The sequence below is a fragment of the Miniopterus schreibersii genome (assembly GCF_964146895.1).
Source record: "Miniopterus schreibersii genome assembly, chromosome: 10".
NCBI lineage: Eukaryota > Metazoa > Chordata > Mammalia > Chiroptera > Miniopteridae > Miniopterus > Miniopterus schreibersii.
The window spans coordinates 43,084,669-43,097,179 of record NC_138110.1 but is presented as its reverse complement, the minus strand read 5'-3'; the positions used below and the strand labels follow the sequence as shown (position 1 = coordinate 43,097,179).

General features: G+C 43.6%; 1 protein-coding gene across 3 annotated transcripts in view; it reads left to right on the top strand.

The window, feature by feature from the left end:
* Positions 1-7,511: 7,511 nt before the first annotated feature.
* DLGAP1 (DLG associated protein 1) overlaps positions 7,512-12,511 on the top strand; it is a gene marked incomplete at its 5' end in the record, with an annotated part of 591,758 nt that continues 586,758 nt past the window's right edge. For all 3 annotated transcript variants that reach the window (XM_081149669.1, XM_081149663.1, XM_081149670.1), the window contains one exon: positions 7,512-7,959. The remainder of the gene's footprint in view (positions 7,960-12,511) is intronic.

The window sequence follows — 12,511 nt, the reverse complement described above, 5'->3', positions numbered from 1 at the left end:
AAAAAACCATTAACATGTGACATAATTATATGTAAAAAAAGAAAAAGAAAGAAAAAGACCTCTTTATCTTAGAGGACTGTAATAGGTCTTGAACATAACTTTGTTTTATACACAACACATTTAATCTTTCATAAGCTCTCAGCTCCCCCCAGAAAAAGAAAAAAAGAAAAGAAAAATTTTCTGTCAAAATGACTTAAACTCATTGTTATAATGACCAAACGCACTCAGTTTTCCTTGAGCTAACTCAGCCCAGGTGGTATTTTTTGTCAGAAATGGGTTTCCCTCTGGTGGATATTTTGTTTCAGTCCTATCAGGATCGTGTCAGAAGTGAAAAGGTCCTCAAAAGCCCCCCCTTTTCTTCATTGTACCCTTCTAACTCTCCATTGCCTGCATGTTTTTGTTACTGATTTAAAGAGCAAACAAATCAAATCTTTTGCAGGACTTTATTTAAATGAAGACAAGCCCTAAAGAATGCTCCCTTCTAAAAAATTTGATTTCTTCTTCTGTTACTGCCTTCAGTGACATCTGAATTATTTATACTGTCCCTCGTTCTGGACTAAAACATGTCAGCGGCTGCCCATTGTTAGCTACAATGCTGAATGCATCTTGCTCAATGGCACTGAGCTTGTGGCTTTCCTACACCCTGCTGAGTGTGTGTATGTAAGAGAGACAGCACCTTTGCACCTCTAAACCTTGACCCTCTTTTTCCCAGAGGTCATGAAAGAGTTGGGCACTGCACTTCTAAGCAAAACCAAAGGAGTTATATTGTGAAATAAAACTTCTACCTGGAATCTCTTGCTAAGCACCCGTAAGACATTGGAAAGCTAACCCAAGAACAGTGTCAGAGTCTAAATTCTGTGGTAGCTTTTGTAATCATCTCATTATTCTTAACTTGGATGTTATCAATCAGAAAAAAAGAAAATAAAAAGGAAAGGAATTGGCTAAAATGTCAGGAGGCTTTATTTTAATTTAAGACTTGCAAAGAATCTAAATTTATGCTGCCAGTTCCAGGCTTAATTGGAACAGGTGCTTAGAATTCCACAACAAAATAGTCAAAGGGTCAGGAAAGCATCATAAAAGGGATGGAATACTCTTTAAAAGTGTAATGCCCTTTGCCTTGGCTGGTGTGGCTCAGTTGGTTGGGCATTGTCCCATGTACCCAAAGTTGCCCATCCCCGGTCAGGTCAGGGCACATGCCCAGGTTGCAGGCTGGATCCCTGGAGGGGGTGTGTGCAGGAGACTGCAATTGATGTGATGTTTCTCCCTCTCTCCCCCTCTCCCTTTCTCTCTCTCTAAAATTAATTTAGAAAATGTTTTTAAAAAGTGTAATGCACTTTATTTCATTTGCCTTTTTAAGCAGATTTTTTTTCCCCACAGGGAAAAGTTATCACAGGACTAATTAAATGAAAATTACCAAATTTCCAGTAAACTTAGCAACATTTATCTGGAACCTACTTCATGCAGATTATCATCCTAGCACTCAGAAGGAGGCATTGCTATTAAATTTAATTGCTCCTTCTTGCCAAAGCAATGTTTCTATAGGTTTAGCAGATACGTAGCGTAGGCAAAAGTAGGTTTACAGTTGTTCATATGGAAAATAATACAATAATTAATACATAATAGTAAAGAATAAAGTCTTCGTTTTGCATAGCTGCAACTGTAAACCTACTTTTGCCCCACCCTGGATATGTTGTCTTGTGTCATAATAGCTGCTCTTCTCATCCCCTCACTAGACTACAAATTCCTTGAGGGCAAACATTAAGTTTTACATTTCTATGTTACCACCTTGGCATCTATGGCAATACTTTCTACATACAAGATTCTCAAAGAATGCTTGCTAAAATGAAATGCTGGAGGAATAACAGACTGGTCCTCCACGCAGGGTTCAAGGGGCCATAACCGCAGTTGGGAGACAGGGTTAGTAATTAATCCTTTTATTTCATCCTAAAAATATTTATTTTGTACCTACTATGTGCCAGCACTCTTTAAGATGTTAGAGATATAGCTACAAAATATACATAGATCATGTGGTTAGTGGTCTCATGCGGCTTACGCTTGGCTTCAGGCCTAGATTGCCTTACTTCTTCTGTACTGCACCTGATGTGACACTGCCAGGGGTAGCTACGCTGCTCCACACCACCCTGGAGTCCTGACAATTGCACACCTATACCCAGAATTCCCAGGATTCATATTTGGCTGCTGACAGATGTGAAAATAAGAGTATCTGATTTCTAGTCATATTATCTCTACAACCTAATAAAACAAAGACCCAGAAATTTTCATAACTACCCCGCTCTTCCTGGGGTCAGGTTTCCTCCAGGATTTACTGATTTTCCTGCCCCACTAGCATACAGACTAAAGTCAGAGCTGTGGAGGAAGACCTGCCCATTCCGTAGAGGCAGTGCAGCCTGGGAGGAAAGGCTTCAGAGCCTTTTGAAAGGGCTTTAGAGCCTAAGAATCTGGGTTCAAGTCTTGAACATAATATATGTTAGATATGTGGCCTGATGCAAATCACTTATTTTTTCTGAGCTTCCTTTTTCTCAACTGTGCTTAGAAAATATAGAAACTTCCGAAGAAAAATTAATTATGAACATTGTGGCGTAGTCATAGTCTAAATTTGAACAGTGAGAAAATGTTACCCAAAAGCTTGGTACCAGCTCAAATCAGGCCACATGGGAAATGACCAAATTATATAAATTATATATTATGACAAATTTGTACCCAAAAACCCCTAATTCTTAGAGAATATGGCTTGTTCACAGGATTATTTTTGTATAATTTATTCAGCTATTCACCAACCACTAGAAATTCACTGCTGACTTTACCTAAATTACACATTCTTTCACCAATACAGGAAGATGTCTTTCTTTTAAACCTGCTGAACACAACAGTAAAAACAAAATAAACTTCTACACAAATGTGTATATGCATTGCTGGTTTCAGGTCATTCCAATTTTATGAATTATTTTAATTTAGATTATCTTTAACAAGTGCTATGTTTAAAATGGCATTTTCCTCCAGACATATCAAGAACATATCAATCTTTCTATGAAAAACTGAAATATGAACTGGAGTTGAAATGACAGTCAAATTAAATGTAATGAAAAAAATGATTAAGATTAATAACGTAATTATTCTTTCAGGTGGCTGGATATATTGCATGTAAAATTAAAGGTCAGATTCTAATCCTATTATTTGTTTTTAAACAGTTTTACTTAATGTAGTCTGTCAAGAACATTTATGTCTCTGGAGAAATTAGAATACTATATAATTGTAAGCATTTTCTTGAAAGGGTAAGGTGTCTTGCTCAATTAAAATCCTTAAAGCAGGACTCCCTTTTTCAGCTTTATTGAGGTATAATTGACAAATAAAATTTTAAAATATTTAAAGTGTAAAACATGATAATTTGATACATATATATACATTCATCACCTCACATATCTATCTTTTTTCCTTTTTATTTTGGTGAGAACATGTAACTTTTACTCTCTTAGCACATATCAATTATACAATATAGTATTGTCAACTAAGAGATAAAAACATGTTTTCGAGAGCCCTGTATGTCCTTTTAAGGAGCTAAGCTGTAGGTAAAGCACTGGATTAACATGCTCAGAGTGTAAGTTTAGAGACCATTCTTGCTGCAATGAAGAGAAGGTAAGGCTAGGGGAAAGGAAATAAGATAGGAGGGTAATAACCCAGGGGGGAGATGACAAGGCTGGAAGGGGACCTATAATAGAAATGGAAATATAGGAATGATCCAAGATCAGCTCACATGGTAAGAGAAGTCAACAGTGTTTAGTGATGGCTTAGACATCACTGGTGAGTACAGAAGTCTAGGATAACTGGAAGGATTCTGGGATTGGTGACTTGGTGGATGGCAGTAATAGTATATAGTATAGTATAGTATAGTATAGTATAGTATAGTATAGTATAGTATAGTATAATATAGTAAAAAGAATAAATTTGAATGGAGGGAAAGGGCAGAGTGATGAGTTTAATTTGGAGCTGTTAAGTCTGTGGTACAAGGAAAATTTCAAGTGCATTTGTCTAGCAAGATTTTGTACACACAAGTATCAAAACCAACTGAGAGGTCAAAGCCGAAAGATACAGATCTGGGATCACCATTTAAAGGGTACTTAAAGCCATGAGAATGAATGAGAATGCTTTGTTAACACAGAAGAAACTTGTATGTTTTTCATACTTACCATTCACATTGCCCTTTGAGTTCTTTCTTCTGTCACAACCACATTTTTTAAGCAATTTTTTAGAATTTATTGATTTAGAGAGGGAGAAGCATCAATTTGTTGTTCCACTTATTTATGCATTCATCAATTGGTTCTTGTGTGTGTCCTGACCGGGGATCAAACCCGCAACCTTGGTGTATCAGGATGATGCTCTAACCAACTGAGCTACCCAGCCAGGGCTGTATACTTCATTTTAATGGGATTTTACCTGTTTGTCCATGCTGTGGTCTAAGAGGAATGCCACTATTTTGATGTAACCAGAGAAATGGATAGGAACCCTGTCTAACCATTATTTTCCAATTTCCTGTTCTTACCAACACATTGCTAACAGTCTGCTTTGAGTTATCCTTTCTAGAAGTAAATATACCTTTCTGTGTTTCTTCTATAGTAAGAGCTCTCATGACACCTGCTACAAATAGTGTGCTCCCAAGAGGTAGCTAAGCTGTCTATGTTAGTTTCCTATGGCTGCAGTAATTACTATACACTTGGTAGCTTAAAGCAACATGAATTTATTATCTTGTAGTTTTGGAGATCAGAAGTCTGAAATCACTTTAACTGAGTTAAAATCACAATGTTAGCAGACTGGCATTTTTTCTGAAGACTCTAGGGGAGAATCGTTTTCCTTTTCCAGCTTCTAGAGACTATCTGCATTCCTCTGCTCATGGTCGCCTTCCTCCATCCTCAAAGCGCATCACTCCAATCTTTGCTTCTATCATCTCATCTTTTCCTTCTACCTTTGATTTTCTTGTTTCCCTCTTATAAGAGCCCTAGAGATTGCATCAGGCCTATGGAGTAATTCAGGATAAACTTTCTATCTCAAGATCCTTAACTGAATTACATCTGCAAGTTTTCATGAAAAATAACATCCACTGGTTTGAGAGATCAGGACATGGACATCTTTCCAGGGCTGTTATTCAGCTCCTACACTCTCTGTGACTAGAAATGAACACAGTTGCTAGCCCTGGTTTGCAGTAGTGCTTATAGACTTTACTCTTATATAAATAAGGTAACTGGCGATATATATGATATTTAGATAGCATTCTTTAACTACAAATAAGCATACATACAATTACACAAAAAAGTGCTATCGGTTTTACTTGCACAATAGCACTGTTCATTTCCAAACACTGTAAGTAAGAATATAATGTAAATTTCATAGCTCATCAATGTAATAGCCATTTATCAATTTTTTTTTTGACCTGAGCATCAAAATTCTGCTTTTTAATAGCTCCCTGAACTTGTTCTGAGAAATTTCTTATCTCCACTCATGTGTCCTTTTGGAAGGGTGATAAATCCAGGCGACTGCCTTCCATTCTGGAAGTCAAAAACCATTCCTCTTTCTATAAAGGGACAGCCAGGAAGTTAGTGCCTGCATGAAGTTTGGCTAGACAAATGCTCTACCCTGTGACTTGAATCTTGATCCAGTAATGTGAGGTTAGAAATAACAGATGGCATTTACTCATGTTGATAGAGCAGCACCAAACCAAACTGTTTCTGTCTTCCCAGCTTCCTAGCCCTCCAGTACTACCTCAAATCCTGCCTGTTTCCAAGACTGCTGCTTTGCAGCCCTCCCTTCAAATATGGAAGCTTTCAATATCTTCCCAATAAATTATTCTCTTAAATTAGCCATATCTGGTTTCTGTCACATACAGTGAGAAATTCCTAATAATACTAGTGTTATATATTGTTGTTGGTAGGTTAAATCTAACATAAGAATTTTGTATGAAAATTTATTTTCTGCTTTAATTAATTTTACTCACTGAAGTTCACCTCATAGTTTGCATTAAGGTCTGACAGTTATATTGGCCTACTTCTTTATGTGGCCTCATAAAAAAGTCTATGCATTAAACATATTTACAGATCTGGAAAGGCAAGGCAGTTGCTTTTTCTAGATTATGAAAGTGATTTTTCCTATGTCAGTACTTGGCCTTTTCATGGAAGGTTATTAGAAGCATAAGTGCCCCTATATACTCATGCTTGCATTCACTGGGGATGGTTTCTAAAGCATCATGAAAGCATTGGTGATCATGGTACTATAATGTTGAGGATTTACCTCCATTTCTTTGAGTGTTCAGTAATGGAAAATCACTCAGTGAAATTGCGGAAAAGCGATTATTTTTCTGAGTCATATCTTTATGGAAACTGTTTTTCACTTCCCTGCATTTTTAGAACTGTTTTCTTGAAAAAGGATATTCTATTAATATTTATAATTAGGTATCACACAAAGCAGATGCTAAATCTTATGCTACAACTTTATGGGTACAATTACATAAAGATTATATACTCTTTGGCATAATGTTCTCTCTGGGAGCTGTAACACAAAGGACATTCTCCATGAAGATTCCTTCCCTCCCTGCCTCCCTGCCTCCCTCCTTTCTTTTCCTTTCTTTCTTTTTTTTCCGAGTACAGGAAGATGGTGATTAACCACAATTATTTTTAACTATTATCCTGAACATTAGTACTTAAATGGCGAGAGATGGAGCTCAGTGAATACTTGATTGACTTTTTCCCCTCACTGACCCACATCTCAGGTGACCCGGCCACACCGTTTAACTCTTGTAACTTGGGGCCGCGCGGATTCCTCCCATCCTCAGGGAACACAGAGGCGAGGGCCTCAGCCCGTGGGCTGAGCCTGGCTTCCCAGTGCGCTCGGGGGGAGTGGGAAGTGCGCTGAGGTCGGAGACCAGGAGAAAAGGGGGTTTGTTTTCCTGATCACCGTTTGGATAGTACCAACAGGAACCGGTGGAATATATATCGTGTAATCTGAGCCACGCATCCAAGAGCTGCTGTTGTATAGATGGGGAAACTGAGGCTCTGGCGAATAATTGTTTCAAAGTAATGGCGTTGGGCTTTCACGTCGGCCCTTGCGAGTCTAGATTCTCTCCGTCTCCTCTCTGGCCATTCCTTCTTCCACAATTCTACGAGGGACCCTGAGGATGCGGAGGAGGGCAGCAAACCCTCTGCCGCCAACACGCTTCCCGCTGACAAAGTGCTAAGAGCTGCCGACTCCCTCCCTCGAAAAGGTGAGGTTAGGAACCCGGGCGGCCGGGAGGGGGAGGGTCAGTCCTCCGAGACGCCGCCCGGAGCGGACGGGCACGCCCACCCGCGGCCGCCGCTCGGCTCCCTCCGGGCTCGGGGCTTCCCTCCCGGCGCGGGGGGGCGCACTGGCCGCCGCGGAGGCCGAGCGGGCAGCGCCCGCGGGCCAGGAGCGCGCTCCGGGAACACCGGCGCCTCCCGGCGGCCGCGGCGCACGTGCCTGGGCCGGGCCGGGGCCGGTGGCCGAGCCCCAGCAGCTGGGGCCCGTGGAAGCGGCTGGCTCCCGGCGCGGCCGCCGCCCGCCCGCCGGCTCCGGTGGTTGGGCGGGGGAAGCGCGGGACTCCTCCTCCCCACCGTATTAACATGCACCCGGAGGCTGGTGACCAGCCCAGCTCGCTGCGTCCCGGAGCTCAGTCTCCGCGCCGGAGGCGAGCGCTGCGCTCCCGTCGCCACAATCCCGGGGACACGGCCTCTTCGACCCCCCGAGCCCCCGGGAGTCGGCGGCACCGGCGGCGGGAGGGGCCGCAGCCGCCCAGGCTCTTCCCCCGAGTCCTTCCCCTCATCCCGCCGAGAGCCCGTCCCGACCACTGGGACACCCCTTTCGTCCTGCCTCCGAGGCTCCTGGGACTGACGGACGGCGGCAGGAAAGACCGAGGGCCGGGCTGCGAGCAGCTGCAAGGTAACGCGGGGCTGCGCCGCGGGGCTGGAGCGGGGACGCTTGGCGGCGGCCGCCGGAACCCGGGACGCCGCGGCCGTGCGCGCGAGGTGTCTCTTGCCCGCTGCCAGGGTTCTGCTTGTCGCGCCGGCGGAGGGACCGTGGGCTGGGCTCCCGGCCGCCCGCGCGCGCGGGCGACTGCTTCTCCCTCGCCCGGGGTGCACTCCTGGGGGCGGCCCCGTGAAGACCCCGGGAACCCCGGGCCGGCGCGCCCCTCTCCTGGCGCGCGGTCCTCGCCGCTCTCCCAGGGGCCGCGGGAGGGGACGGATTTCTAATTGCGACAGGGTCCTGGAAGGGGGAGGGGAGAACCCCACTCCTGGTCATCTCCAGGAGCCAAATTCACACTTCCCCGCGTCCCCAGCCCCGAGTGCACCTTGCGGGGGAGGGGCTGGCTGCTCACTGCAGGGGGCTTCTCGACTCCTCAGTCGTTTCCAAAGCAAGTTGTTGCACTTGCTTTTTAGGTGACATTTTGGCATTGGTTGCGGAGAGAGCCTCCTCCGAGTGTGTACGCGCGCGCGCGCGCAGAGAGGGAGAGAAAGCCGGAGAAACAGAGGCACAAAGAGAGAGAGGCGCGGGGTGAGGCGGAAATACAGCCACACACACGCAACACACACACACGCACGCGCCAGGGTCCGAGGGGGAGGCTGCTGGGAAGGCGCCCCCGCCCACGCCGAGGCCAGTTCCGGGCGCGGAGGGCGGAGAGCGGAGCGATGAGACCCCGTATTCAGCGACGTGAATGAGCGGGGTGGGCGCCCTCTCCGCGCCGGGGCCGCTCCGCGGGGCCGGGGAGAGATAACAAATTGCACTTTCATTGAGGGGCGGCCGCAGCTGCTGGAGGGACCTGCACAGGCCCCTGGGAGATGAAGACCCTGCATTCAGGACCGGGGCTGCTGCGCTCCTCGCCGAGGCGAGCAGCCCCTGCCTCGCCGGGGGCCCGGGGCCGCGGGAAGGGGCGGCCCGCTGCCCGAGGCTCTGAGCGTCTGAGCGCCGCTCCGGCCCCGCGCCGGGCTCGCTTCCCGCCTGCCCGGGAGCGCTGCGGGATATCCTGTCTGAGAAGGGGAGAGCTTTCGGAGAGGAAGGGGCTTGAGGTGCAGGGACGGTCGGGACAGGGCGCGAGTAGGTGAGACGGCCTTTCTTTAACGGGCTCAGGCGAGGCCGTGCACTCCCGGCACCGAGCGTGGCTCCCGTGCGGGGGCAGATCGATGATCCCTGTCTCACCGGCGATAACACGTGAAGTTATGGAATTACAAGATGAAAGACATACAATAAAAGTATCAATTAAAGACAGATCTTTAGCGTTGGAAGTCTTCACAAATGACTTTGTAAAGTGCTGATGGAACAGTCTGAATCGTAGCCAGACCCTGAGATGAGGAATGTTTGGAACTAGGAAAGTGATTATAGGACTGAATGTGAACACACTGTAAATTATTTTTTACCAGGAAGGTGCTAACTGCCTTTTGACTGTTACTTATAGCAGAATTTCAGTGGTAGGAAATAACTTTGCACTGGCCTCTCTAATTTTGCATATATATCAATAGTCTTTATCCCAACTTGAATGTAAATGACTTGAAGGCAAGAGATGTTACAACTACCCTAATTTATGTAATATCAAAAAGTTAGTTTTCGTTGCTTAAAATTTTAAAAGAGAAATTCAAAGCCGTAAGGAAATATTGAATATATCTATCTAAAAATGTATGAAATTTAATGTTTAGGTTATAAAAGGTACCTTTGGTTCAGAAAATTCATATTCTGTCATGAAGTAGGAAAGGTCATAGAAATCTGGTGTCAATAGCTTTGTTATTAATTTCCTTAGGATTTATTAGTCTGGTTTAAAGTTGCTTTAGGGAAGTCACTGCACTGAAATATTCCTAGTTCCAGATCTAAAATTCCCTTTTACAACATTGCCTCAATTGAGGAGAAAGTATTAGTTTACTTTATATGAAAAAACCTTGAATGCATTTACAAACATGGGATATATATATTTAATTTACATCTCTCTATATCTCACAGGAACAATTGCACTTTAGGGGGAATGATACATATATGAGTTTTCTTTATGGGATATTTTCATGGTTTAGCATCTTTAGTTTCTTCTTCAATGTAAACTTTGTTCTGCCAGGATGAAAACCTTTGGTAAACCATATCAGTGATTACTGAAGTCAAGACTTTTCTCTCAAAATATCATGGAGCCCATATAAAGAAATAGCCTAAAACTAAGTGCTGTTCTACTTCCGAAGTCCTTTTAAGCTTAAGTGTCCTATTGAATCACACTTGGAAATACAAATTGCGTGTACTTAGATTTAACTCCATTGGGTATATATGCCTTTGTTTCATATAGCCATCTAGATTGACTTTTTAAAATATTTTTTTTGATTTCAGAGAGAGGAAGGGGGAGGTAGAGATAGAAACATCAATGACAAGAGGGAGTCATTGCTCCTCTGCCTTCTGCATGCCCCCTACTGGGGATCCATCGCCAACCTGGCATGTACCCTGCCCCTAATCCAACCGTGACCTCCTGGTTCATGGGTCAATGCTCAACCACAGCCACACCAGCAGGGCTGGATTGATTTTTTTAAATATAAAATTAAAACCGGGAAGAGGGGAACTGAAGTTTTACTATCTAGTCATTTAGCTTATTTAGTAGCATAGTAACAGCTCAGCTACAACTTGAGACATGTACCATATTCTCTGAATAGTAACGTCTCTGGAAACAAGGAATTCAGCATTTTGATTTTGTCTTTCAAATACAGAAAAAATAGTAAAATGCTATCTAAATGTGTATTTTTATAGTGACATTTCAGTGACAGATTCAAATTCACATTATGATGCCTTGGTCAGTCCCACAAATTGTTCCACCCTCTATCAGAGCAATTCTGCTCCAGGCTGAGGGAGGTGTTTCCTCTTAGGAAGCATTCAATTGGAAGACTTTTATGAAGATTTCATCTCTATAGAAACCACACTTGCCTCTCCTTGCTTAATTTAAGGAAATGCTTCACTCATAAGTTCTTTTGTTTCTTTTCCCTTTTCATTTGGTAATTATTTTCCCCTGCTAAAGGAGCACCATTAAACAGGAAGGCTGAAAGGACTTTTAGAAAATCTAAACACTTCTCCAATCCTCACCTCCCACACTTAAATCTTATGCCTTATGTCTGTGGTATGTTGTTCTCTTTGTACATTTTTATTTTAAAACACAATCACAAGAAGGCCCTTTGCTAGCACTCTAAAAATCTGTGTGCTGCTGAGACAGTTGGAGGTTCTAAAGCACCCCACGTCTTGGGCAGCCTCTTTTATTTGCAGAAGGTCTAAGGGCTTGCAAGTCTCCATTTTAAAAAACAGGAATAATTTCAGGTTTCCCCAAATGTCTCTTCCCTTTTTTTTTTTTTTTTTTTTAAATCATGGGCCATTGCAGCCTGTTACTACCCAGTGGAGGTGATTTTCTCTGGATGTGCAGTCTATAAGGAATTGCCAGAGATGTTGTTCCTGGGAAGGTCTAAAGCATTCTTTTACTGCAGAGGAGAATTTAGACTAATCTTCAGCCATTTACTTTCAGTTATTAAAACATTCGCTGACAGCTCAGAGTATGCGATACCATTTTCTTCTAACACAGCATTTGTATACATATATTATATGTACTACTTTTTTCTTTTTTTTTTTGTAACCCTACAACATACCAACCTGCAGAGCAAAACATGGGACTGAGAACAGGAAAGATGAGATGTGGCTATAAGGAGACTAAAAAGGTGAATGACTTCCCCTTGAGGTCTTTTCTCTCTTCCTCTGATTGAACAGAAGTTAGTGTTGCATATATGTGTTGACCCATCAATTTTATACCCTTCACTGTAGCAAATGGTAGGGGCCTGGCAACTGGTATGCTAGTGAGAAACTAGAGATACTCTCTGCCTTAATTGGCTTAAGATTTCTCCTGTTTGGCTTTTACTGTTTTCTCCTTCCTGTAGGAGTTGATGATTACTGGGTAAAAAGTGACAGCCCACTTCAGAAGACCGTGTCACACATAGAAAGCCCTCTGGCTATGTAACACTGATGTTTGGCCCAGAGTCTTGGGCCTTTTCTTGGGTAGATGAGAACCAAGGTTGCCCCATGTGGGGTTGTTGTGAACTGGGTATGAATGCTCAGGATCTGCTACGAAGACACAAACCCACAGTCCTGGTAATTGCCTGCAACTTAATTGTTCATTTTCATATTCACTTATCATAGTTTGCTTATCTGTTGTCATTGACAATTTCTGTATCTTCTCTCCACGTTTTCTTATCAGATTTGTAAGCAACAACACAAAAACAAGCATGAAGAGTGTGATTGGCAGTGTGTTAACTGCCCAGCCCTGCCAGGTTTTCTTAGTATTCAGCCCAGTGGAGGCCTTGAAGCCAGGGATAAGCATTTGGGAGAGGAGGATTTGTGCTGGGACGTGCTTATCTCCCTCGCTTGTGCATCCCAGTCTGCATCAGGAGGACTCAGCGATGTTTATCTAGATGGCTCCCTTAGGTGGCTTGTGGGAAGG